The following is a 26,527-nucleotide window of genomic DNA, read 5'->3' as shown; positions in this document are numbered from 1 at the left end:
TGCCAGTCTGTTTTTACTACAATGCCTGACAACTCCTTATCACTCATTGGCATGCCAAATATGTTTAGCTTGACAATAGCCTTTTTAATTCCAGCTTTGAGACCGTATGTCATTAATGTTCAAAGTGACAATCTTTAATCATGGTTTTACAGCACTCTTGACAAACTTTTCACGTTTTTTTACATTTTGGATTACAACATGTGTAATTGAAAATGCAGCCTGCAAAAACGTGCGGATTGGATAACAAGGAACTAAACCGTAAATACGTATATATACATGGAAGAAAAAAACTTGATACCAAGAAACCATACATATGAAAACTCCCCTAATTGCAGTCTGCAATTATATCCGTCTCGTTATTTTGGACTTTTATTTGACATTTTGAAAATATTTTTGCTCAAAGTAAAACAAAACAAATCGGGTGCACGGTAGCTATCTAATTCCACCTTCCAAACGCTGTGATCCTCGACGTAGGGGGCAGTCTTTCACCGCTCTGTCCCTAATGTCTACTCCCGTTGCTTCCGTGCGCAATGACTTTCAACGTGCTCAAGCCAAAGAGGCGCACATTGGTCGGGAAACCTGGGTGGGTAGCTAACGATGAGCTAGCTAGTCCACGCAGACTGGGAAGTGTCAAATTCTCTGAACCCTGTCGGTTAGCTTGATTTCGATATACGACTATGAAATAACGTTGACTTTTGGCAACACAAGTGCATCGATATTGGAGGTGAGTGATTTAGCAAGCTAGCGATGCACTTGACTTGTTTTAGCTCTTGCGGCTATCGTTAAATAGCTAACGCCAATTTGCCTAACAAACTAGTTAGTCTGACCACAGATGGCTAACTAGCTATAGTATGAGTCTTTGTTTGGACAGTTCTGACAACTAACGTTAGCTACCTAAATCAACTAGCTAGCTAGGGATAACCAAGACAATGTGAACGTTTTAGCTCGCTTGCTAAAGTAGTTAACCGTTAGCTAGTTGATAATCTTCGTGTTGGGTAGACTCAACTCTGCTAACATAACCATAGTTCATCCATTTTGAACTAACTAGTTTACTAATCGTAGTTCGATAACGACTCCTAACTAGCTTAGAACATGATTGGCAAATTAGACTATCTAACGTTGATTGAATGACATCTAGCCAGCCAATGAGTTAGTAACGTTAGTGTCTGGGAATTGTAGGTAACGTTAATTCATTGGACAGACTTTAAATTAATTTGACAGCCAGTCTACGTTAAAGCAGGAGACTGACTGTAAAAGTTATCTAACGTTAGATGCTGCAACAATATCCCGAGAGATAGGCAGATCTCTAAGTGTATAAATTATGATGTGTAGGCCGTCATTGTAATAAGAATTTGTTCTTAACTGACTTGCCTAATTAAAATAAAGGTTACATTTAAAATGAAATGTAAAACATGATAGCTAGCTTCTTGCTCAAGTGGGCGAATGTTAGGCTAAAAACTGAGCATGTAAACAAATGCTGTAACATAATTTACAAATGTAGTTGCTTTTTTCTTTGCACTCAAGGGCCTTTACCCTGACAACAAAGATAACAAGAAAGTGACAGAGGGACTGGTTAAACTCCTCTAACCACCTAATCTGACTCTTGATGACTGACTGGGCTGCCAAATGTATTCTCTTCATTTTAGCTAGTTGTCAGCTGTCAGCAACTCTTGGAGTCAAATTAAATCATAGTTTTACCTCGGGTTAGTTGAGCTTTCAACTGTAACATCATTGGTTACTATTTGTGGCAATGAACAGTATGCTGATCCCTAAATGCCCCTGGGCGGTGTGTTTCCTTCCTCCACTCCCACAGTGAGCAGTAATGAGGCAGGAGGATTGAAGGAAGAAGCAGGTATCCTTGTGGTGCATTGGGAGACAGCAGTCAGGAGGAGGACAGGATGCTGGAGGTAGAGGAGTCAGGCCCAACGGGGGCTGAGGGAGATGAAGAGATGGAGCTGTGTGGCGGTGACCTGAGAGTGGAGGTGATGAGGCTGAATTTGGAGCTCCAGGAGGCCAACGAGGAGAAACTGCAGGCGGCCCGGTATGGCCTGGTGGTGCTAGAGGAGAGCGCCGAACTGAAGAAGAAGCACACCCAGCTGGAGGAGGAGCACGAGACTCTCAAACATGAGCTGCAGCAGCTAAAAGAGGTCAGCACAATCTTGTCATTTTTCTAAAAAGCAGAAACACTATAATCGGGCCATAAAAATACATGTTCAATATAGCTAATATATACCTAACTTGCACACGTACAGCTACTACTATGTGTGCATGGTGCTGACATTGTCTGTGGTTGTGTTGAGACGAGAACACGTTCATACATTTCTTATGGCTAACATTAAGTACTTCCGTGTGAACAAGTGCCAGTCACACATGTCTATCTATTAACCAATCTGGGATTCGCCAAACAACGGGCTTGCTGTTAGTACACAAGCTTTTAGCAAAGTTGTTCTGATCTAAGAAATCATCACAATCATAATGTTGCTAGGTAGCTGTTAATCCAGTGTTGCATAGCGAGTTATTCATTGCCTACTGAACATTTGATAGGTCCCTTAAAGATACTCTATCATGTTGTTGCATGTTACTAGCTTGGCTGAGTGAAAGTTCCCCAAGACTCAAAACGAGGCCTGGTGTTTATATGAATAATTCAGATGTTGATGTGTATAGATATGTTACTGTTTATCTCCACTAGAAATGTTCCATACGCACAAAAAGCTTATTTCTCTCAAATGTTGTGCACACATTTGTTTACATCCCTGTTAGTGAGCATTTCTCATTTGCCAAGATAATCATCCACCTGAGAGGTGTGGCATAGCAAGAAGCTGATGAAACAACATGATCATTACACAGGTGCTGGGGACAATAAAATACCACTTTAAAATGTGCAGTTTTGTCACACAACACAATGCCACAGATGTATCATGTTTTGAGGGAGTGTGCAATTGGCATTCTTACTGCAGGAATGTCCACCAGAGCGGTTTAAGAGATAATTAGTTAATTTCTCGACCATAAGCCGCTCCAACGTTGTTTTAGAACATTTGGACGTACATCCAACCGGCCTCACAACTGCAGACCACCTGTATGGCGTTATGTGGTTTTCTGGTGTCAACTTTGTGAACGGAGTGCCCCGTGATGGCAGTGCTGGGGACAATAAAATACCACTTTAAAATGGTATGGGCAGGCATAAGCAATTTGAATGCTCAGAAATACTGTGTAGAGATGAGGCCCATTTCTTTTAAGGTATCTGTGACCAACCGATGCATGTCTGCATTCCTAGTCATGTGAAAACCATTCATTAGGGCCTAATGAATTTATTTAAATTGACTGATTTCCTCATATGAACTAACGCAGTAAAATTGTTGAAATGGTTGTATTTTACATTTTTTGTTCAGTATAATTCCAACGCTCATCTAAGATGCTTTGTCTGATGCAGACAACATTATGGTATTAGGTGTTTTTCCCTGGTATGTTCACCCCTATCAGAGTCAAAGCACACAACATTATCACTGTATAAAGGTTATTAAGTGTCATTCATATAAAGAAATCTGAATATATTGTAATTGGATTTATTCACATTTGGGTAATATTGTTTTTGACCACTCATTCCAACTAGGCCCCTAGCCTAGCTTCTAACAGACGCTGTACAGTTGAAGTCGAAGTTTACATACACTTAGGTTGGAGTCATTAAAACTAGTTTTTCAACCACTCCACAAATTTCTTGTTAACAAACTATAGTTTTGGCAAGTCGATTAGGACCTATACTTTGTGCATGACACAAGTAATTATTCCAACAATTGTTTACAGACAGATTATTTCACTTATAATTCACTGTATCACAATTCCAGAAGTTTACATACTCTAAGTTGACTGTCTTTAACAGCTTGGAAAATTCCAAAAATGGTGTCATGGCTTTAGAAACTTCTAATAGGCTAATTGACATCATTTGATTCAATTGGAGGTATATCTGTGGATGGAAAACGCGGCGAGGGAGGAGCGCAATCTCAAATCGAACAGTAATCTGCTGCGATCGGTCATGTTGTCTACATCACGATGCATACATCTCTTTTCCCTACAATATGTTTGAATTTTCAAAGAGTTTTCATTGGTAAGGCAGATAAAACGTTTTTATCGAAAGCAATGACTTTTGCACGTGAAAACAAAATCCTGCTCATTACTCCACGTGCTTAATAATGTCACTTTTGTTTGGGACCCATTCAACTGGCGTTTTGAAAGGAGCCGCTGGCTCAAACCCAGGAGGCAGCCAATGTTATGATCATTTGTCGGTACAGATGGTTTGTTTAGCCTACATAGCAGGTTCGGATAATTATCGTAGCGTGTAAGTCGCTCTGGATAAGAGCGTCTGCTAAATGACTTAAATGTAAATGTAATGTAAATGTATTTCAAGGCCTACCTTCAAACTCAGCAGTGCCTCTTTGCTGGACATCATGGGAAAAATGAAAAGAAATCAGCCAAGACTGCAGATTTTTGTTGTTGTTGTAGAACTCCACAAGTCTGGTTCATCCTTGAGAAATGTCATCTGGTCTGATGAAACTAAATGGAACTGTTTGGCCATAATGACCATCGTTATGTTTGGGGGGAAAAGAGGGGGAGGCTTGCAAGTTGAAGAACACCATCCAAACCGTGAAGCACGGGGGTGGCAGCATCATGTTGTGGGGGGGGTGCTTTGCTGCAGGAGGGACTGGTGCACTTCACAAAATGGATGACATCATGAGGGAGGAAAATGATGTGGGTATATTAAAGCAACATCTCAAGGCATCAGTCAGGAAGTTAAAGCTTGGTCACAAATGGGTCTTCCAAATGGCCAATGACCCCAAGTATACTTCCAAAGCTGTGGCAAAATGGCTTAAGGACAGCAAATTCAAGGTATTGGAGTGGCCATCACAAAGTCCTGACCTCAATCCTATAGGAAATTAGTGGGCAGAACTAAAAAAGTGTGTGCGAGCAAGGAGGCCTACAAACCTGACTGTTACACCAGCTCTGTCAGGAGGAACGGGCCAAAACTCACCCAACTTATTGTGGGAAGCTTGTGGAAGGCTACCCATAACGTTTGACCCAAGTTAAACAATTTTATAGGCAATACACTCAATTAGTATTTGGTAGCATGCAAACTTCTGACCCAGTGGGAATGTGATGAAAGAAATTAAATCTGAAATAAATAATTATCTCTACTATTATTTTGACATTTCACATTCTAAAATGAAGTGATGATCGTAACTGACCTAAGACCGGGATTTCTTACTAGGATTAAATGTCAGGAATTGTGAAACTCAGTTTAAATGTATTTAGCTAAGGTGTATGTAAACTTCCGACTCCAACTGTACATATAATGCATAGCATGTTCTGGGTAAATACCACATTTTATGTAACTGAATGACTTGTGCACATTTCTTTTTGTACATTACCTCCTGCAACAACATGACCGAGAACCCGACAACCTGGTGTTCAATTGTATAATTTAGTAGACGTTCTTATCCAGAGTGACTTGCAGTTATCAGGATGAGTAGGCGTAACTGAAGTAAGCCTCAATTGTTTTAGGTTGGTCTTGTTGAGATTGCTGCTGTGCTCTGAGAGTCTGTCTCCACCTGCACTCCCAGTATCAACCAAATCTAATTCACTAACCACATTAAAAAATAAAATAAAAAATTAATCACACATTTTTCACTTCAATGTTACATGTGAAAGGAAAGCTGCTATGGGGCATACCTGTATTTGACATATTAATTAGTTCCAATTGCAGCATTACTTCAAGAGATTTTGGGTTCTATACCACCCCTATAATGTTGTGATGTTAAATGAGTATAGGCTGTTTGCTTAGAAGTTGTAACTATCAAATTACATTTGTGGGGTAAAGTGAACAAAGTTGTAATTTGAGAGAATGTATTCCTCTTTGACTTGTCTCAGATGAAACTGGTTTGTACCACATTCTCAACTGATGACACGTAGGCATAAGATATGCATGGGATGTACTTAATATTCAAGACTGTTCAGGTTTCGACAGCTGGTCTGTGGAGTCCTATTACCAGTGCCACCGATATACGTCTTTGTTGTCTTGGGTCTAAGTAGATGTGTCACTTGGCACCATGTTTTTTAATTTCTGGCTTGCCTTTCATGGTGCACCCCACTGATGACCAATGTGCCTTACATATACCACCATATGGTGGTCACACGAACATCTGGACACCCAAATAAATGGCACTTTTTTTTGTTGTCTTTGTCTGTCTGTGGTCTCTGGCAGACTCTGGATGATGCCCAAGTAAATTCCGCTCTTTTTGCTTTGTCTGTGTGTGCAACTAGGCTCTGTCAGACTCTGTGACCTGCCACAAGCGTGCAACAGCATATGGGGAGACCCGCGAAGAGTGCCTGTTGGAGGAGACTGCCAGCAAGGAGGCTGCCATGGCAACCAGCATGGCTGAGTCGCAGGCCGAGTTACGGCAGGCGCGCCTCGCTCTGGGCAATGCTCACGCTGAGATAGACCGACAGGCCGGCCTCTCCTCCCAGCTGAAGAAGGTATTAATAGCTATCATTCACTGACATACCTAATGCTTTACACACCACTATTCACTTAAATGGAAGAATGTAACTATTTAGTAGCATTTGTACGTCTCTCCATCTAACAGAGAAATGTAGGTCTCCGTTAAATAGGCTCATTTTACACTCTACTTCCTGCTAGTCTCTTGTGTGTCAAGAGCCGTGTGCAGTGCTCCATAACATTGTGTTATTAGTTCAACTGTATGCTGAGAGTGTGTGTTTTTCCCAGGAGTGTGAGTGTTCAGAGCTGGAGAAGGGCCACATGAGGAATGAGATGAAGGAGTATAAGGTGCGGGAGCTCCGTCAGCTCCAGGACAACAGTGAGCTGGAGGAGGAGAACACCTGTCTGCAGAAACAGGTGTCTGTACTCAAGGAGAACCAGGTCAGAGCTCCTCCCTTCTAACCACTCGCCTCACTGATAATAATACTCAGTTAACACAACAGGGCCTTGTTCAGTAGGGAGAATATTTTTGAAACTGGGAGGAAAAAGCTGAACCTGTCCAGTAAAAACACTGCTTTTAGTTTTCTATTGCATGAAGTTTTGCTACAGTGTGCCCTACTGAACACAACCCTGGTCTCCCAACAGCACCTCCAGTACAACAGCCAGTAGTTGGGACAAAATACTCCTATTCTTCTCAAAAGGGTCATGGAATGTCTACCTCGATTGACTCAGTACCTTGTGTAACCGCTGAGAAATGTGCAACGTCATAACAAACGTTAGGAGTGTGTTCGTTTAAAAAAAAAATAGTCGTTACTGTCTTGTTTCATCGCTACAAGTCCCGTACGAGCTCGGAGAGACGAAGGTCGAGAGCCATGCGTCCTCCGAAACACAACCCAACCAAGCCACACTGGTGCTTAACACAGAGCTGCACCAATGTGTCGGAGGAAACACCGTACGCCTAGCGACCTGGTCAGCGTGCACTGCGCCCGGCCCGCCACAGTTGTCGCTAGTGCGTGATGAGACAAGGATATCCCTACCTGCCAAACCCTCCCTAACCCGGACGATGCTAGGACAATTATGTCCCCCCCCATGGACCTCCCGGCTGCGACAGAGCCTGGGCTCGAACCCAGAGTCTCTGGTGGCACAGCCTTAGACCACTGCGCCACCCGGGAGGCCCTGGAGTGTGTTAGTTTCTTAATGGGGGGTTTCAGATCACTCTGTGGTAGTGCTGAGCAATTAGTGTTTTTAAAATATTATATTTTTTTTTTTTTTTTTAGGTCGGTTCGATTATTTAAAGAAATATATTGTTTTTTGTTTGGATTATTTGGGTTTAATGCTGTAACACAGAATAAAACAATGCATTCCCATTATGGTAGTGACTGCCCATTACTGCTTATCACTTATTAACAATTTATTCAAGTTACTTTAATAAAATATTTCAGTTGTGTATATTACATTTGTTGTATTTAATTACTTTATTATTTCATCTCTATAGAGCTGCTGCCCATGCTGTCTGACAAAATCAGTACTTTGTAAATAAGGCCTACTTTTGACTGAATATTAACTAGCAATCACTTTGATCATGTATTTTCAGGTAGATACCTTGGGAAGCGACACTTGCTCTCTATATCCCTCATGATCGCACATTCTGGTCTCTCATAACAGGCGTAAAAGAAACACAGAATGGACAAGTAGATGTGCAATGGATTATGGTCATTGTAGTTAGTTTAGTGCATAAAATGTGGTAATTATGTAGAATATTGGCTTGTTGGAAACTACATCTCCCTACTACATCACACAGTTCAGGCTGGATCTGATCTCTCTATAGAAACTGCAATGTGCACCTTGAGCTCAAAGGAAATAAACTAGCAGAATATCATTTACATTTAAAAAAAAATAAAGGTAAAATAACTGTATTGTGTTTGATAGGCTTCTATTCTTCCTGTCCATTAAGTCTCCGTCTCCTACTGGGTTTAGACTCTGAGGGTGTGTGATGAGGATTCTTTCCAAGTGGTTCATGAATAAGGGCTAGCTTTGTGTGTTGGGTTTGGCTGACAGTTCCTTCCCCTGTCGGTCTGATACACACACTCATTGTTGGGGAGTCATCTCAGATGGGATACAATGGCATCTGATGTGGGAAGTCTCTACGAACAATCGGGACAGATTTGATTCTCATCCTGGTCACGCATAAGCATACTGTAAATGTGACGTAAACTCATCTTACTCATCAACAAAAAGCTGAGGGATGGGCCTGGAGAAATGTAACCACTCTCAGATTAATAGACAGCTATGGATGGAAGGAATGACTATCCATGATATCAACATTATTGTTTTAACCATGTTATGAGGCTATACATTGACAATGTTTACATTTACAATGTTTATAAACATTGGAGGAAAAGCAGCTTATATTTTGGGTTCTCATGGAGTGTGACATTTTAACTAAGCTCATGAGGCATTTATAACTTATTCTTCAAGAAACGATTAATATATCATTTGTAAGTTCAAAAATAGTTTTAGCCACTACAAATGACCCTTTTTAAATCTATCAAAAATGTGCAAGTTCCTATGGAGTTTATTTTTTTATCAGCTTGAATTAAATTGAGCAATAAAAGCCCCTCTTTTATTCTATAGGCTGGGATCCTCACTGTGCAGCTGTTACAAGAGCGCATTGTTCAGTTGTCTGTCCTCTGGTTTCAAAAACAATGATTGATAGGCAGCTCAAACTAGTTTAGTTCAAACATTATTGGGTTCAAATACACATTTAGATTTGTGAACAGCCACCTACAACAACCACAATCCGTAAGCCGTAAATAGCTAAATGAGAGAGCAGCAGTGTGATTCACATCAATGTGCTATGTAGATAACAATAAGTAATATCTGTATCTCCGTAGACTACACCACTGCAGTCATCCTTACCTCCAAGCGTTTATTTAAGTTGTATAATCTATGGATGCCGACAGCAGTCCCACCATTGGAAGACAGCTTGGACTGTAGCCTACAAAAGCATATTTCTGCTCTTTTCCCACAATCCATCAAACGTATTTAGTGTGTCATCGTAGTGGTCTCTGATTTGTAGTCAGACTCGCTCAGGTGGAACAAACTTAAACTTGCTCCTTTTTTCAATGCTGCTTTGAATGTCATTGAGAAACTGTCAACAACAAATTCCGCAAAGATCCTTTCTGAATTTAAAGGTAATAAATACTCTTAAGTAATCAAGATTTTCAAAAGTATCTCTAATCTGATTACAATATCTTTGCTGGTCGAGTAACAGATTACAGTTACCATTTTTTGTTGTTGTAATGTACATGTAATCCCCAACCCTGCCCGTAACACTTAGTCCTACACTCTGAGTCTCTGTAATCACGTGGCCTCTCTCTCGTCTTGTCATCTGCAGGTGGAGTTCGAGGCGGTGAAGCTGGAGCTCACCCACAAGGAGGAGCAAGACGACGTTCTCCGGGCCCAGCTGGAGGAGGCGGCGCAGCTAAGGGAGATCGCCGAGCGTCAACTGGACGAGGCCCTGGAGGCCCTCAAGGAGGAGCGGGAGCAGAAGAACACCCTGAGGAGGGAGCTCTCGGCCCTAGCCCTCAACCCCTTCGACTCGGTCACACACCTGGAGATGCAGCTGGATGACAGTGGGGACAGCGGAGGGGACCGGGAGCAAGAAAAGGATAGTGGTTGCAACGACGGCCCGGGGTCTGGTTGCGCTCCTCCTAACCCCAAGGCTAATGGTCACGTCCAGCGCTTCTCCACCCCCAGGAACAGTGACATGTTCCTGAGGCCTGCCCCTGGCCTGGTGTCTGACCTGCTCAGCGAGTTGCACCTCTCTGACGGACAGAAACTCAAACAGCAACTCATGCAGGTATGCAATGGGATCAAAACCATGTACGTACTGTACTGGTGCATACTCTATGGACACTAACTCATTTCAAGTAATCATCGGTCTTCACTTTCAGTAAGTAATTGTTGGAATGAAAAAAGATTGTAACAGAGATGGTCTGTAGACTAGTAGTTACGTGTGTCAATGTCTAGATTTTAGGTCTCTGATCAGCAGTACTTCTTGCCATGGCGATGTCCTATATATGAGTTGTAAAGGTTTCAGTCAGGTAAGCTTCCTGCTGTAGACCACATCCTGCTACAGATATCATTGGATCACTTCGTGTAACTGTACTGTCAGTAACTGTTTGAAACGGCCTATCAAACACCACATTGCGCATTCAATTACCACTTTTCTACACTTCTTTTAGCTCCACAGTTATGCTCTGTCCCAACCAATAATTTATTGTCCTATTTCAGTTGTGTAAATGTATCATTTATAAAGCACTTAGCCGGGGGTAGGTATGCTGCCGCCCTGGCCCAGAAGATGTCCGGACTACTGAACGAGCATGTTGAGGCTGTGTGTCTCGAGTGCTGCTCCACATCATGAATAACGCAGTGAGATTGAAGGCACTGGATGATGAAATGTGTGTGTGTGTACCGTCTCAGAGAGAACCTCTGCTTTTGTCTCAGCAAAGATGGATCAACCTGGAGAAATGTATTACTGACATTTGTTGCGTATTGAATGTGCCTTTTAGTTCAGCCACCCAAATGCTTGCTGGAGTAATCTGATGCATAATTGGCACTTTGAAATGCCCTGGAAAAGGGATAATAGAAAATTGCATTTATATTTACAGTACCAGTCAAAGGTTTGGACACACCTACTAATTCAAGGGTTATTCTTTAGTAAAAAATATATATATTTTCTACATTGTAGAATAATAGTGACGACCTCAAACTATGAAATAACACATATGGAATCATGTAGTAACCAAAAAAGTGTTAAACAAATCAAAATATATTTGAGATTCTTCAAAGTAGCCACCCTTTGCCTTGATGACAGCTTTGTACACTCTTGGCATTCTCTCAACCAGTTTCATGAGGAATAATTTTCCAACAGTCTTGAAGGAGTACGCGCATATGATGAGCACATGTTGGCTGCTTTTCCTTCACTCTGTGGTCCAACTCATCCCAAACCATTTCAATTGAATTGAGATCACGTGATTGTGGAGGCCAGGTCATCTGATGCAGCACCATCATTCTCCTTGGTCAAATAACCCTAACACAGATTGGAGGTGTGCTGTGGATAATTGTCCTGGTAAAAAAAAACAAATTATAGTCCCACTAAGTGCAAACCCAGATGGGATGGAGTATCGCTGCAGAATGCTGTGGTAGCCATGCTGGTTAAGTGTGCCTCTAAATAAATCACTGACAGGGTTACCAGCAAAGCACCCCCACACCATCACACCTCCATGCTTTACGATGGGAACCACACATGCGGAGATCATCCGTTCACCTACTATGCGTCTCACAAAGACACGGCAGTTGGAACCAAAAATCAAACATTTCCAACAGTCTAATGTCCATTCTGCTCGTGTTTCTTGGCCTAAAATCTCCTCTTATTGGTGTCCTTTTAGTAGTGGTTTCTTTGCACCAATTCGACCACGAAGGCCTTATTCACGCAGTCTCATCTGAACAGTTGATGTTGAGATGTGGCTGTTACTTTAAAAAATTTTTTTTTATTTAGGCTGCAATCTGAGGTTCAGTTAACTAATGAACTTATCCTCTGCGGCAGAGGTGACTCTGGGTCTTCCTTTCCTGTGGTGGTCCTCATGAGAGCCAGTTTCTTCATCAGCGCTTGATGGTTTTTGAGATTGCACTTGAAGAAACTTTAAAAGTAATTGAATTTTTTCTGGATTGACTGACCTTCATGTCTTAAAGTAATGATGGACTGTCGTTTGTCTTTGTTTATTTGAGCTGTTCTTGCCATAGTATGTACTTGATATTTTACCAAATAGGGTGTACTGCCAATTTGCAGCTACTCATAGTGAGAATTTGTTCAGTTAGCCACTTAAGTGAACACAGAAATTGGTTTATAGAACAGCACATAAATAGATCATAAGTAAAATAAGACAAATGTAGAAAATGTCCATCAGTGGCTACTTTGAAGATTCTCAAATATAAAATATTTTCTGATTTGTTAAACACTTTTTAGTTACTACATGATTCCATATGTGTTAATTCATAGTTTTGATTCTTCGCTATTATTCTACAATGTAGACAATAGTAAATTGAATTGAGTAGGTGTGTCCAAACCTTTGACTGGTACTGTAGCTATAATGCCTCTTTCAAGCCAAATGTTTTTGTCTTATTTTCTGTTTTTCCATGTCTCTTTCCCCAGGCTGAGAGGGATAAGACTGGTCTGGCTAACACAGTCCAGGACCTCCAGAGGCAGTTGGAGCTGTCCCAGCAGGCCTTCAGTGAGCAGGAAGACAAGGTGGGCTCCCTGACCCAGCAGCTGGAGGCCGTGCAGCTGCAGAAACACATCCTGCCCCAGGGGAAGACAGCGGGAGACCAGGGGGCCGGGAGCACCAGGACCCTGGAGAACAGGTTGGCTGACTACGACTATGAGCTGGACGTGAAGAGCACAGAGGTGCTGGAGGCGCGGATGAAGGCGGCCGGCGATGAGCTGCTGAAGCTGCGTGAGGAGCTGTCCCAGGCGGGGAAACGTTACTCGGCCCTGGAGCAGCGCTGCCGGCAGGAGAAGGAGCGGTGGAGGGGAGAGGCCCATGAGCTGGCTGAGAAGATCCGCCAGTGCATCAAGTCCAGCCGGCAGGACCAGGAGCGCATCAGCGAGCTGGAGAAGGAGATCGGCGTGACGAGGAAAGTGGCTACTGATTCTGAGGGTCATCTCAGCGTGGCACAGGAGGAGCTGCTGGCCTTCTCTGAGGAGCTGGCCAACCTTTACCACCACATCTGTGTGTGCAACAACCTCACGCCCAAACGCGTCACCCTGGACTACTACCGCGACGGGGCCAGGGGCCAGTCAGGGGGGGGGAGTGGAGGGAAGTCCAACCACCTGCACCACCATCCCCATCACGGACGTAACAAGCGACGCTCCAATGAGTTGTTTGCGAAGGCAGTGCACGGAGGGGATGGAGACAGCAGGCCTGGTACTCCCCAGGATTCCCGTGACAACTCCCCCACACCACGCTGCTCCTCCCCCGCCCCAGTCTGCCCCAGCTCCCCCACCATGGACTTCAGGGACCCCTCCAACGTCCGCAACCTGGTGGCTGTCATCCGCTGCCAGATCAAACACCTCCAGGTACGAGTGCGGCCGCCATGTTGTCTTCCACTCAACATACATATTTAATGGCCACTTCAGTAAGGTCGTAGTATGCTGAATTCTGATCCCATAGTACAGAATGTGTTATTTGGCCTCCGAAAGCTTTTAAGCAGCTTGTCGGGCGCTTGGCATTGATCGGGAAAGCGGATATCTGTAGATCACTAAGACTACATATGTAATAATATTTGTGGTTATTTGTCTTCCTTTATGAGGATCATTTTGGAATCCTTGCTTTGCTTTGGGTTGATGACCAATTCTAACACATGTTGTGCTGAGTGGTCCATTGCTTTAGTGAAACTGAATGTAATAGCTAATAACGATACTAGAACAATCACTCATGGTTTGTGAACTGCCTGCCCCAGGTGGCGGTGGACTTGTGTCGCCAGAGGGGCACGTTGCCCTATTCGGGAGGGATCAGCTGCGGAGGGGAGCTGGAAAGCGAGGCCCTCATGGAGGAGGTGCTGAAGCTCAAGTCTCTACTCAGCACCAAGAGAGAGCAGATCGCCACTCTGAGGACGGTCCTCAAAGCCAACAAACAGGTACAGACAGCACTGCAGACAAATCACTCAATGGGCACGCCAAGTTGAACACACACAGGACACACACACAACCAGTCAGATTCCAAAAGGTCACCGTAAATCACTATTGATCTTGAAATCGGTCATCAATGAGTGGTGTCTCTTTTAGTGTTGAAAATAAGTTTAATTCCCTGGCGGATCTATTCTTCCATCCAGGGTTTGTCTGGCTGAATGACTCTCATTCACACTCTGACCTGTAATCCTCAGACCAAAGTCTGTAGAGAACATTCTAACTTGATAACAACTGCACATTTAACAGGACTTCCCCTAGTCTTTCTCCGTTGTTTTGCTTGCTGTGAAGGTTTTCATCCTGTTCTATTTCCTTGGGTATCTGACCCATAGCAACAACAGTAAAGTGTTGCTCCAGCTTTCTGTCAATAAACCCCCTCTGACTGCTAGATCCACCAGTCTGCCTGCAGGGCACGTTCCTCTGTTCAATTCACTCTTTAATCTTCTTTTTTTTAGATCAATATTTATTTTTTCCATGAACAGCTGAAATGATATTCCCTAAGAAGAGGGGGAAGGGGTAGGCTAGACGTCATTGGATGGTCTGAGTGTAGAGACGGAGAGCTGTAGTTGGAGAAGGATGACGTTTTCCTCAGAGATCTTCCAGTACACTGCTCCTTTCTCCCCTCTACTCTGTATGCATCCTGACATGGCTGACCTGATTCTGCTATAAACCGCTCCTCGCTCTCACTCACGGTCTCGGTCTCTCGCTGTCTCTGTCTCGCTCTCTGTCTCGCTCTCTCACGCACACGCAAACACACACTGTAAGTCTAATCTTTGCTCGATTAGGGTAGCCTCTCTGTCTCTCGCTTGCTCTGTCTCTCGCTTGCTCTGTCTCTCGCTTGCTCTGTCTCTCGCTTGCTCTGTCTCTCGCTTGCTCTGTCTCGCTCTGTCTCTCGCTCTCACACACACACACACACACACACACACACACACACACACACACACACACACACACACACACACACACACACACACACACACACACACACACACACACACACACACACACACACACACACACACACACACACACTGTAAGTCAAATCTTTGCTCGATTAGGTAGCCTCTCTGTCTCTCTGTCTCTCGCTTGCTCTGTCTCGCTCTGCTTGCTCTGTCTCTTTGCTCGATTTGCTCTGTCTCACGCTTGCTCTGTCTCTCGCTTGCTCTGTCTCGCTCTGTCTCTCGCTCTCACACACACACACACACACACACACACACAAGGCACACACACCTCACTGTCTCACACACACACACACACACACACACACACACACACACACACACACACACACACACACACACACACACACACACACACACTGTAAGGCAAATCTTTGCTCGATTAGTGTAGCCTCTCTGTCTCTCGCTTGCTATGTCTCTCGCTTGCTCTGTCTCGCTCTGTCTCTCGCTCTCACACACACACACACACTGTAAGTCTAATCTTTGCTCGATTAGGGTAGCCTCTCTGTCTCTCGCTTGCTCTGTCTCTCGCTTGCTCTGTCTCGCTCTGTCTCTCGCTCTCACACACACACACACACACACACACACTGTAAGGCTAATCTTTGCTCGATTAGTGTAGCCTCTCTGTCTCTCGCTTGCTCTGTCTCTCGCTTGCTCTGTCTCGCTCTCTGTCTCTCTCTCACACACACACACACACACACACACACACACTGTAAGGCTAATCTTTGCTCGATTAGTGTAGCCTCTCTGTCATGGGTTAGCCACTGAATTCAGATGTCTGGCTCTCTCCTTTTTTGCTGTGAGAAATGTAGACAGAACTATAATATTTATTAACTTAATATGATTTCACTTCTGCTTAAGCTTTCTTTGTTCCCCACAGTGGCACACTGCTAGAAAAGTCATTTCATTCAGTAAAGCTTTGACAGGGTCGATGCTGTAGTTATTGCTTCTGTTTAATTAAAGGGTTGATATTTTCATCGCTACAAATATGTCCCATCTGTGTTAATTTTGTCAATAAAAATGGTGACAAATATTTGTGAAACACTTATTTTTCAGAGGCAATTGACAAGACTATAACTGGCTAAATAGAACCAGAAAAAAACAAAAATTATTTTTCATTTCAGTTGACTAAAATGAGACTAGACCAAATTATCTGAGCACTAAGTGGACAGGACAAAAGTTTTTGGAGAGATTGAGAATATTCCAATGATGAGCACAATTAATATGAGCAGCACCGATGCGCAGCCCACGCCACAGTCTACATCAGCTGGTGAGCTACAGACAGACGGACAGGCTCCGCCTCTGATTTTACACATCGCAGATGACTCCCTTGCTTCCCCGTAGCTAACTAGTCTGCCTTCTAGTTAGCTACCCTTTACCTGGTTAAAAAACAATCCCAGCATTCTCACTGGGCAAAACCTGGTTGAACCAGTGTTTCCACGTCATTTCAACCAAACTATGCAATGTGATGACGTTGAATCAATGTGGAAAACTAATAGGGAAAAAAAGAAAGTAATCAACGTAAGGGAATTTAGTATTTCACCCAACATTTAACCTAAATCCAATGACGCAGTGAAATTCTTGGTTGATATCTTGTTGAATTCCTGTTGACAACCAAATCGAAACTAGACATTTGACATTTGTGCCTAGTGTATTGAGTTTAATAGTAAAACAAGTATCGCTACAGTGTATTTGGAAAGTATTCATACCCCTAGACTTTTTCAAAAACTGTAGTTTAGATTATTTTGCAAATATGTTAAAAATAAAGAATGGAAATATCACATTTACATAAGTATTCAGACCCTTTACTCAGTACTTTGTTGAAGCACCTTTGGCAGCGAATACAGCCTCGAGTCTTCTTTGGTATGACGCTACAAGCTTAGCACACCTGTATTTGGGAAGTTTCTCCCATTCTTCTCTGTAGATCCTCTCAAGCTCTGTCTGGATGGGGAGCGTCGATGCACAGCTATTTTCAGGTCTCTCCAGAGATGTTCGATCAGGTTCAAGTCCAGGCTCTGTCTGGGCCACTCAAGAACATTCAGAGACATGTCCCGAAACCATTTCTGCATTGTCTTGGCTGTGTGCTTAGGGTGGTCGTCCTGTTGGAAGGTGAACCTTCACCCCAGTCTGAGGTCCTGAGCGCTCTGGAGCAGGTTTTCATCAAGGATCTCTATGTACTTTCCTCCGTTCATCTTTCCCTCGATCCTGACTAATTCTCCCAGTCCCTGCCTCTGAAAAACATCCCCGCAGCATGATGCTGCAGAGAGTCCGACCCAGAGAATCTTGTTTCTCATGGTCTGAGAGTCCTTTAAGTGCCTGCAAATTTAACTCCAAGTGGGCTGTCATGTACCTTTTACTGAGGAGTGGCTTCCGTCTGGCCAGCTCTAGGAAGAGTCTTGGTGGTTCCAAACTTCTTCCATTTTAAGAATGATGGAGGCCACTGTGTTCTTGGACCTTCAATGCTGCAGAAATGTTTTGGTACCCTTCCCAAGATCTGCCTCGCCACAATCCTGTCTCCAGAGCTCTACAGACAATTCCTTTGACCTCAAGGTTTGATTTTTGCTCTGACATTCTCTGTCAACTGTGGGACCTTATATACAGGTGTGTGCCTTTCCAAATCATGTCCAATCAGTTGAATTTACCACAGGTGGATCAAGTTGTAGAAACATCTCAAGGATGATGAAAACAGGATGCACTGGAGCTACATTTTGAGTTTCATAGCGAAGGGTCTGAATACTTATGTAAATAAGGCATTTCTGTTTTTTATTTGAATTACACTTGCAAAACAATTCAACCTGTTTTTGCTTTGTCATAAGGGGCTATTGTGTGTCGATTGAGGAGGAAAAATTATTTAATCCATTTTAGAGTAAGACTATAAAAAATGTGAAGACTGCCTGCTTTTCTATGCTCAAGGGAGAGAAAAACAGTCTTGTAATTTGTAGTCTCGCTCAGCCCTCCCACTTTCCCCACTGCATTTAATAGCCAGGTTCTGTAGCCAAGCCTCAGGAAAACAGATTGATTCTAACCCTTACCGTTCAAAAGATAGAACCCGTAATACCGGCACAACTTGGGAGAGGCAAAGGTCGAGAGCCGTGTGTCCCCGAAACACAACCCAACTGCTTCTTGACACAATGCCCACCTAACCCGGAAGCCAGCCGCACCAATGTGTCGGAGGAAACACCATGCACTTGGCAACCTTGTCAGCGTGCTCTGCGCACTGCCCGCCACAGGAGTCGCTAATGCGCGATGGGACAAGGACATCCCAGCCGGCCAAACCCTGACGACGCTGGGCCAAATGTGTGCCACCCCATGGGTCTCCCGGTCGCGGCCGGCTGCGACTGAGACTGGACTCGAACCAGAATCTCCAGTGGCACAGCTAGCCCTGCGATGCAGTGCCTTAGACCACTGTGCCACTCGGGAGGCCTGCATTTTACATTCATAAAGCATATCGCGGGCCGTTCCTAAAACAAGGCTACTTGCAGACTGGACCGTTTAACCATATGTTTAGGCTACACCTTGTTCAGTCATGTTACGTCATTAGCTAGCTATAGATAACAACCTGGGGCACGTTCAGCAGGACGCAACGTTTTGGAACATTCAGATAGAAATAGGCTATGTAGAACAAACATGCCTCTCTGACATGTTGAATAAGGAATAACGTTGGTTCGATTCATTGAATTTCTGTCTGCAGTGTTGGAAAACGTTATGCAACTAAACGTGACCCTGGTGACATTACCAGTAGCCTATATGCAAACATTTGGTGGCACAGAAAGAAAGGGAAAAGGATGGCAAACAATTTGACTAAATTCCTCTTGATTCTACACTAATCTGACTGGGTATATGACTTTTATTTAGAGTTAATGTGGACCTAGTGACTCAGACTGGAGCACTTGGACCAGGACGACAGCCATAGGGACTAGTGACTCAGACTGGAGCACTTGGACCAGGACGACAGCCATAGGGACTAGTGACTCAGACTGGAGCACTTGGACCAGGACGACAGCCATAGGGACTAGTGACTCAGACTGGAGCACTTGGACCAGGACGACAGCCATAGGGACTAGTGACTCAGACTGGAGCACTTGGACCAGGACGACAGCCATAGGGACTAGTGACTCAGACTGGAGCACTTGGACCAGGACGACAGCCATAGGGACTCGTGACTCAGACTGGAGCACTTGGACCAGGACGACAGCCATAGGGACTCGTGACTCAGATTGGAGCACTTGGACCAGGACGACAGCCATAGGGACTCGTGACTCAGACTGGAGCACTTGGACCAGGACGACAGCCATAGGGACTCGTGACTTGGACTCAAGCACAGGGACTTTGGACTCGATTCGGAATTGAAGTTTAGTGACGGAGGTGCAACCCATAATACTTTGCGGCACCATCTGGTGACTGCGACGCTGTCTCTCTCTCTTTACGCGCGGTTGGTTTTTGTGTGAAATATCTTTGTAGGCTGAATTATGAATTTACATCGGCAGATGATTTTTATACTTTTGTCATATTTCTGCTGTTGGGAAGAGAATAGGGTGGTGTGCAGAACAATATGTTGGTAGGACAAGGTTATGTAAGTTTGTGCACATGGCAGTCAGTGATTTCTGTTTACTAGAGGTTAATGAGGCAATTCAAATGTGATGCGACTAAAATGAAAGGGAATATAGTTGACTAAAATGGCCCACTGTTTTTGTAATTTTGACTGCAAATGGACTAAATCAGTATTCAACTAACAGACTTATCTAGTTAAAAATGACTATGACTCGACTACATCTAAATAGAATGCCAAAATGACCAGTGCCCCATCCATACAATCATGGTCGTTTTCTTTGTTCAGTTGCACTGACAGATGAGAGGTCAACTTTGAAGTGTGTTTTTTGTTCTTGATATTACAGCTGGGGAACAAAACAAACAAGCCATAATGTTTCTATTCCAGACGGCAGAGTTGGCTCTGAGCAACCTGAAGACCAAGTACGAGACAGAGAAGAGCATGGTGTCTGAGACCATGGTGAAGCTGAGGAACGAGCTTAAGGCCCTGAAGGAGGACGCTGCCACCTTCTCTTCACTGAGGGTCATGTTCACCAGCAGGTACAGTCATTTTTATATACTCTCCTTTCATACTGAACAAAAATATAAACGCTACATGTGAAGTGTTGGTCCCATGTTTCATCAGCTGAAATAAAAGATCCCAGAAATGTTCCATACACACAAGAAGCTTATTTATCTCTTTTTGTGCACAGATTTGTTTACATCCCTGTTAGTGAGCATTTCTCCTTTGCCAAGATAATCCATCTACTTAACAGGTGTGGCATATCAAGAGGCTGATTAAACAGCATGATCATTACACAGGTGCACCTTGTGCTGGGGGACAATAGAAGGCCACTCTAAAATGTGCAGTTTTGTGTCACATCACAACGCTACGGATGTCGCATGTTTTGAGGGGGCGTGCAATTGGCATGCTGACTGCAGGAATGTCCACCAAAGCTTTTGCCAGAAAATGTCATGTTAATTTCTCTACCATAAGCTGCCTCCACTGTCAACATGTAACCACGCCAGCCCAAGAACTCCACATCCACCTTCACTTACGGGATTGTCTTGAGACCAGCTACCTGGACAGCTAATGAAACTGAGTATTTCGGTCTGTAATAATGCCCATTTTTGGGGGGGAAAACTCATTCTGATTGGCTGGGCCTGGGTCCCAAGTGGGTGGGCCTGAAATCCATAGATTAGGGCCTGATTAATTTAATTTTAATTGACTGATTTCCTTATTGTAACTCATAACTCAGTAAAATCATTGAAGTTGTTGTGTTCATATTTTTGTTGAGTATATATTCACAATCACAGAGAATAACATCAATCTAGAGACCTGAGTTGGAGAAGCACTGTTTTAATTTCTTTCTGAAACAGAATTCAGCCTTGCAAGTGGATACGCTCCATTTCAAATCTCTGAGGAAAACACAGGAAAAAGTATTTATACTTTCTGCATCAATTAGTGTTACGCTACAATCAAAAATGTACATATTGCGTGACATTTGTCCAAAGTCCTGTGGTCGGCCTTGTTTTGCATTACAGTTCTAGGCCTCGTTTCCACTCGGCCTGCACATCCTGACTATCCTACCGCTGCTGCTGTGATCAGATGTAGACCTAGCAGTGGACAGGCTCCCTCCAGTGGAACTAATTGTTCTCCAGCTTAAATCAGCTAAAGTTAATCGTCATGCTTAGTGTCTGTGCTCCTGTGGCTCTTGTTTAGATGAGACAGTCCGACGTGTCATGACATGGTAGACTAAAGTTTGGCTACGTCCCAAATGGAGCCCTATCCCTTTATGCTGCACTATGTTTTAACCAGAGCCCTATGGGCGTTGGTTTAAAGGAGCGCACTAAATAGGGAATGGGCTGCCATTTTGGGACGTGTACTAGACATTGTCACTACAGTGTCGTCTAATCAGATTAGAGGCCTTTTACCACTCTGCAGTCCGCAACAATCCATCTTCTCACGAGCAGATTAGCACGCACATGCACTGCCCTGGACCGACCACTCCAAGCCACTCCACGCAACGTTCCCTTCTCCCTCCCCACCCCTCTGTGTAGGGATCCTTCTCCCTCCCCATGCAGGCTATGCCCCTGACTCACTTGCGGTGCTCTGTGTGTTGGTAGGCAGATACAGTATTTGAGTGTTGGCATGTATATCCTTACTTAGTGCGTGGCAGGACAAAGGGATTGGTTTTTTGTGTCTTGATGTTGGCTACACTGTTTGGGACTACGGTGTCTGTATTTCTAAGGTTTTGCCTAAGTAGGGGGGGTGTTTAGCTGGGGTACAAGTAGATTTAATTTCTTCCCAGTACGGGACCTCCTGTGTGTGTGTGTGTGTGTGTGTGTGTGTGTGTGTGTGTGTGTGTGTGTGTGCACTTTTGACATTTTTATGTGCTTAATCATAGAATTGCATAATACTCTGAGTACAAAACATACAATATTGAGTTGCACCCCCTTTTGCCCTCAGAACAGCCTCAATTCATTGGGGCATGGACACTACAATAAGCTCTGTCTCTTCTCTAGGGGCAATAAATGAGCTGACGTTTGATTACACCTAGCATTTGAAAGACCCTGTCTGATTCTGACTGACTGCATTGAGCACAGACCCTCTTGAAATGACTTGGTGAACTTTGTGTAATGGTGCCACCAAGTGGACATTTAGAGCAACTTCCCCACAGTGTCATGTTGACCTCACTCAGAAATTGTAACACTTATTCAATGAATTCAGAAACTAAACAGCTTTTTTTGTATTTTCTTGGCTTTCTCTCTTTCTCTTGGGTTTGTCTCATGTGAGCTTACTGTCGGTCTTCTCATCGCCTTCCTAATATTGAGTTGCACCCCCCCTTTCCCTCAGAATAGTCTCAATTCGTTGGAGCATTGACTGAGGTATCAAAAGCATTCCACAGGGATGCTGGCCCATGTTGACGACAAAGCGTCCCACAGTTGTCAAGTTGGCTGGATTTCCTTTGGGTGGGAGACCGTTCTTGATTCACACGGGGAAACTATTGAGCATGAAAACCCCAGTAGCGTTTCAGTTCTTGACACACTCAAACTGGTGCGCCTGGCACCTACTACCATAACCCCGTTCAAAGGCACTTGAAATCATTTGTCTTGCCCATTCACCCTCTAAATGGCACACGAAAAACCCATGGCTCAAGGGCTTAAAAATCCTTCTTTAACCTGAAACCTTCTTTAACCCGTCACCTCCCCTTCATCTACACATCCGTAAGGGGTCACAGCTTTCAACTGGATTCACCTGGTCAGTGTCATGGGAGAGCAGGTGTTCTTAATGTTTTGTGTACTCTGTGTCTGTCATCTTCCTCTCTCTGTATTTTCATCATAGCTGTTGAGATATACAAAATATAATTCAGATATGTTTTGTCTAATTGCACAGTTCCTATAACATACTTAACTGTCTAACGTGTCTACTAAATGTGTGATTGTGTTGCTCTAACATGCATGTGTCTTCAGGTGTGACCAGTATGTCACCCAGCTGGACGAGATGCAGAGGCAGCTAGCGGTGGCGGAGGATGAGAAGAAGACCCTGAACTCCCTGCTCCGCATGGCCATCCAGCAAAGCTGGCCCTGACCCAGCGCCTGGAGGACCTGGAGGCCCCTCTGTCCCCGCACGGCCTCGGCAGCAGCCCCCGCCGCACCAGGGCTAAGGAGCTAGGCACCAAGACGGGCCGGAGCCCCCGCCGCAACAGCCCCCGCTCCAGCCCGGTGCTCACCAACAACGTGCCCAGCACCGCCACCCATCACCTCCGAGCCCTCACCCGCAGCATCCACACTAGCCCTGTAAGAACCCGGTCTTCCTCCACCACTACCTCCTTCCATCCTGACCCTCTTCCTCCCCTACATACCTCTTCCTCTTGTACCGCTCCCCGACCACGCAGATCAGCCAAGCTCCCCAGGGATGCCACGTTCATTAGAAGTCGTAGTGTCACTGATGTGTTCCGAGCAGGGCTGAGTCTTTGGGAGGAACAGGATGACACCCAGTCTGACTCCCGTAGAGGGTCGTCCAGCTCCCTGGATAGTGCCGTCTTTGGCCATGCTTTTGTAAGTGGTGCCAGAGGAGCTTTAGGCCCTAATCGTGAAGGCACCTTTTTCTCCAATCGTACTTTGTGCTCCTCGTCCTCTGCCTCCAGAGTAAAGTCTTTCAATTCCAGATCGATAGAGAATCTGGCCTCTTCCAGGTCTTGCTGTGTCCCTTCTGTCAACATATTGGACCAACAGGGCACTGTTAAGCCAGTGTTAAAGCCAACCTTGGAGGTTTCTGTTCGTAGAAAACAACACAACGTTGTTTACAAATCAAGTTCTTCAGAGATGACATCCACAAGCTCTTCCCGTTTAAATTCTGCTCCAACCTCAAGGTGCCTTACAGCAGCTCTCCTCTCTCCCCCTAGTCAGACCAGTAAAGCTGGTAGAAAGACCAGACAGGCCCCAGGTCATAGAAACACTGAAGAATCACAGAGTAGTTTGAGTAGGCCTGGTTCTAGAGGCACCAGTGATCCACAACCAGCCAGGTGTCGTAGGTCACAGCCCAGTGAATCACGCTCATGCAACCAATGACACTTTGACGTTTCGTCAACATGAGTTTTCTCTAGTCTCAAATAGTCGTAACCATTAACCAACTACCTTTGCACACCTTCAGCAGTGCTGAAGAATTTTGCCCAGATTGGAGAAAGTAAACTAGCATAATGCAATACACCCAGCCTCGGCATAGGTTTTGTACTAATAGCACCACATAGCCCCAGAAACCTATTGTCAATTGCCAACCTCTTCATACCTGTTGTCTTAATCATTTGTTGTGTTTTGTTGTGCTGTTTGGATCGGTGACCGTATCCTTTTTCAGTTTGTTCTGGTCCTTTGGTTTATTACTAAATGTCCTTTTTTGTTTTTATGCATCTGCCTCCCCCTGTCTCTGCAGCGGTGAAACCAGTCAGCCATCATGATCACCCCAATCCCCTGTGTTCTCCATGTCGACCTCCTGACGTCATCATTCCTCCCAAGACATCCTCTTCATCCCAGACCCAGTGGACTGGCTGCTCCGAACACATCTCCCCACCTTCTGTATCGACCAAAGATGCCTACCTGCATGCAACCAGTAAAAGACTGTAAAAGAAGCAAAAAAAAGCTCATTTTATTTTCATGAAGTCGAGGACTGTTTTCCTGACCGGCACAGTATTATCTACCCTTTATTTGTCCTGCTGTCGATGTGTATTTATGCAAGGTTCTATATTCCACTTTGATGCTGCTGCATGTCTTTTTAACACTAGTGAAGACTTTTAGCCTGACAACAAGACAGGGAACGGGCTTCTCCCAGTGGTGTCAGACCGCATCCCCCTTAGACAACTGCTGCTTATAGCCTGACCACTATCCCTACATTAGTGCACTACTTTTGACCAGGGCTCATAGGGATTTGGTCTAAAGTAGGGCAGTAGGTAGGGAATGGTGTGCCATTTCGGACGTGCCCCATATCAACACAGGTTTCATGGGCCCCCCTCCCCCTCCCTGTAGAAATGGCAGCCTTACTAACCATATTGAAATACTAAAAGCACAGGGAAGAGTCTTGTCTCGCTCTTGTCTTGATGTTTGTTTATTCCTCTAGCTCTTTGCATTTCCTACTGGCGATAACTGTTAAATCCTTGTCTTTCTTTGACGTACCTCACTGTTTCGGCTTCGGCCTACCAGCCACGCCCTTCAGTCAGGAGATCAATATCGCTGATTTGAAATTACAAAGCCATAGTCTCAGGACTCAAGGTTAATATCACAGTTGAATTAACTAGCTCAGAAAAGGATTTGGGCGATATGTGATTGGCATGCTTCATTCCAAACTGTGCACGTGGTTCCACATAGCCTGTGTGATATCACTGCTGTTCTGAGACTGAAGACCCTGCAGACATCTGTTCTTCAGGACCTCGTGAGGGCCGGGCCTCTGAGCCTGATGGTTCCATAGAAATGTCATTATTACTACAGGCATCTATTCATTCGAACTGTATTGGAAGGTTCTTCTCTCTCCTGGCAGCAGAGCTGCCGTGGTCTTGGGTCTTCTTCTACAGGGGCCCTGCAGGAACCACACTGCCAGCCTCAGTACAGAGCCAATGGGATGACAGGGTCTGAGCAGACCCACATATGATCATATCTCGTAGCCTAACCTAAATGTTTTTTGGAGATGGCCTCTCTTTCTTATTTAAATAATCTAAAAAATGGCTGAGGTCAACCTGTACAATTGGTTTCCGTCCTGTGTTTAGTGAAGGTCAATACATGATGCTAATAGGTGGTTCTAATTTTTTAAATAGTGCCTTGGTTTTTTTCCTCCGTTGCCTCCAGTCAGTAGATTTTAGACGAAGTCTTTTTAAAGATGAACAGTATTATTCAACACTGTTGAACTGATGATGTGTGTAGTGTATTTTATTTGTATGATTATGGAGCTTTTCTTTGTTTGCTTTTGAGGAAACTAAATAGGCTCTTTTTTTTGGTGCATCGTTGAGTAGTATGAGTTTGTACATTTTTCTGCTCTTTGAGCCCTCATTTTCTCACTCTTTCACCAATGTGTTTGTACATGTATTGTAACTGATCATCATACAACATCAGTATGTATTATGTGGACAATGTGTCTCATCTGTAAATTGATTTTGTGTCGATAGAACCCAAATTGTGTTCATCAATTTCTGCGTCTGTAAAGTAAGTTAATTTTATTGACCTGTGCACCACTTATTGTGTGATGGAGAATAAAGGCCGGCCACTGTCTGTGTCTGTAATCGTTGGGCATGTGGTATTCTAAACAAACTGTTTTCC

At 44.2% G+C, this 26,527-nt stretch overlaps 1 pseudogene; it reads left to right on the top strand.

The window, feature by feature from the left end:
* The first annotated feature begins 451 nt into the window (after positions 1–451).
* Positions 452–26,490, top strand: LOC124045915 (annotated as a pseudogene).
* Positions 26,491–26,527: the final 37 nt, after the last annotated feature.

This window comes from Oncorhynchus gorbuscha, linkage group LG10 (assembly GCF_021184085.1).
Source record: "Oncorhynchus gorbuscha isolate QuinsamMale2020 ecotype Even-year linkage group LG10, OgorEven_v1.0, whole genome shotgun sequence".
Taxonomy (NCBI): Eukaryota; Metazoa; Chordata; class Actinopteri; order Salmoniformes; family Salmonidae; genus Oncorhynchus; species Oncorhynchus gorbuscha.
This window is presented reverse-complemented; position numbering and strand designations above follow the sequence as displayed.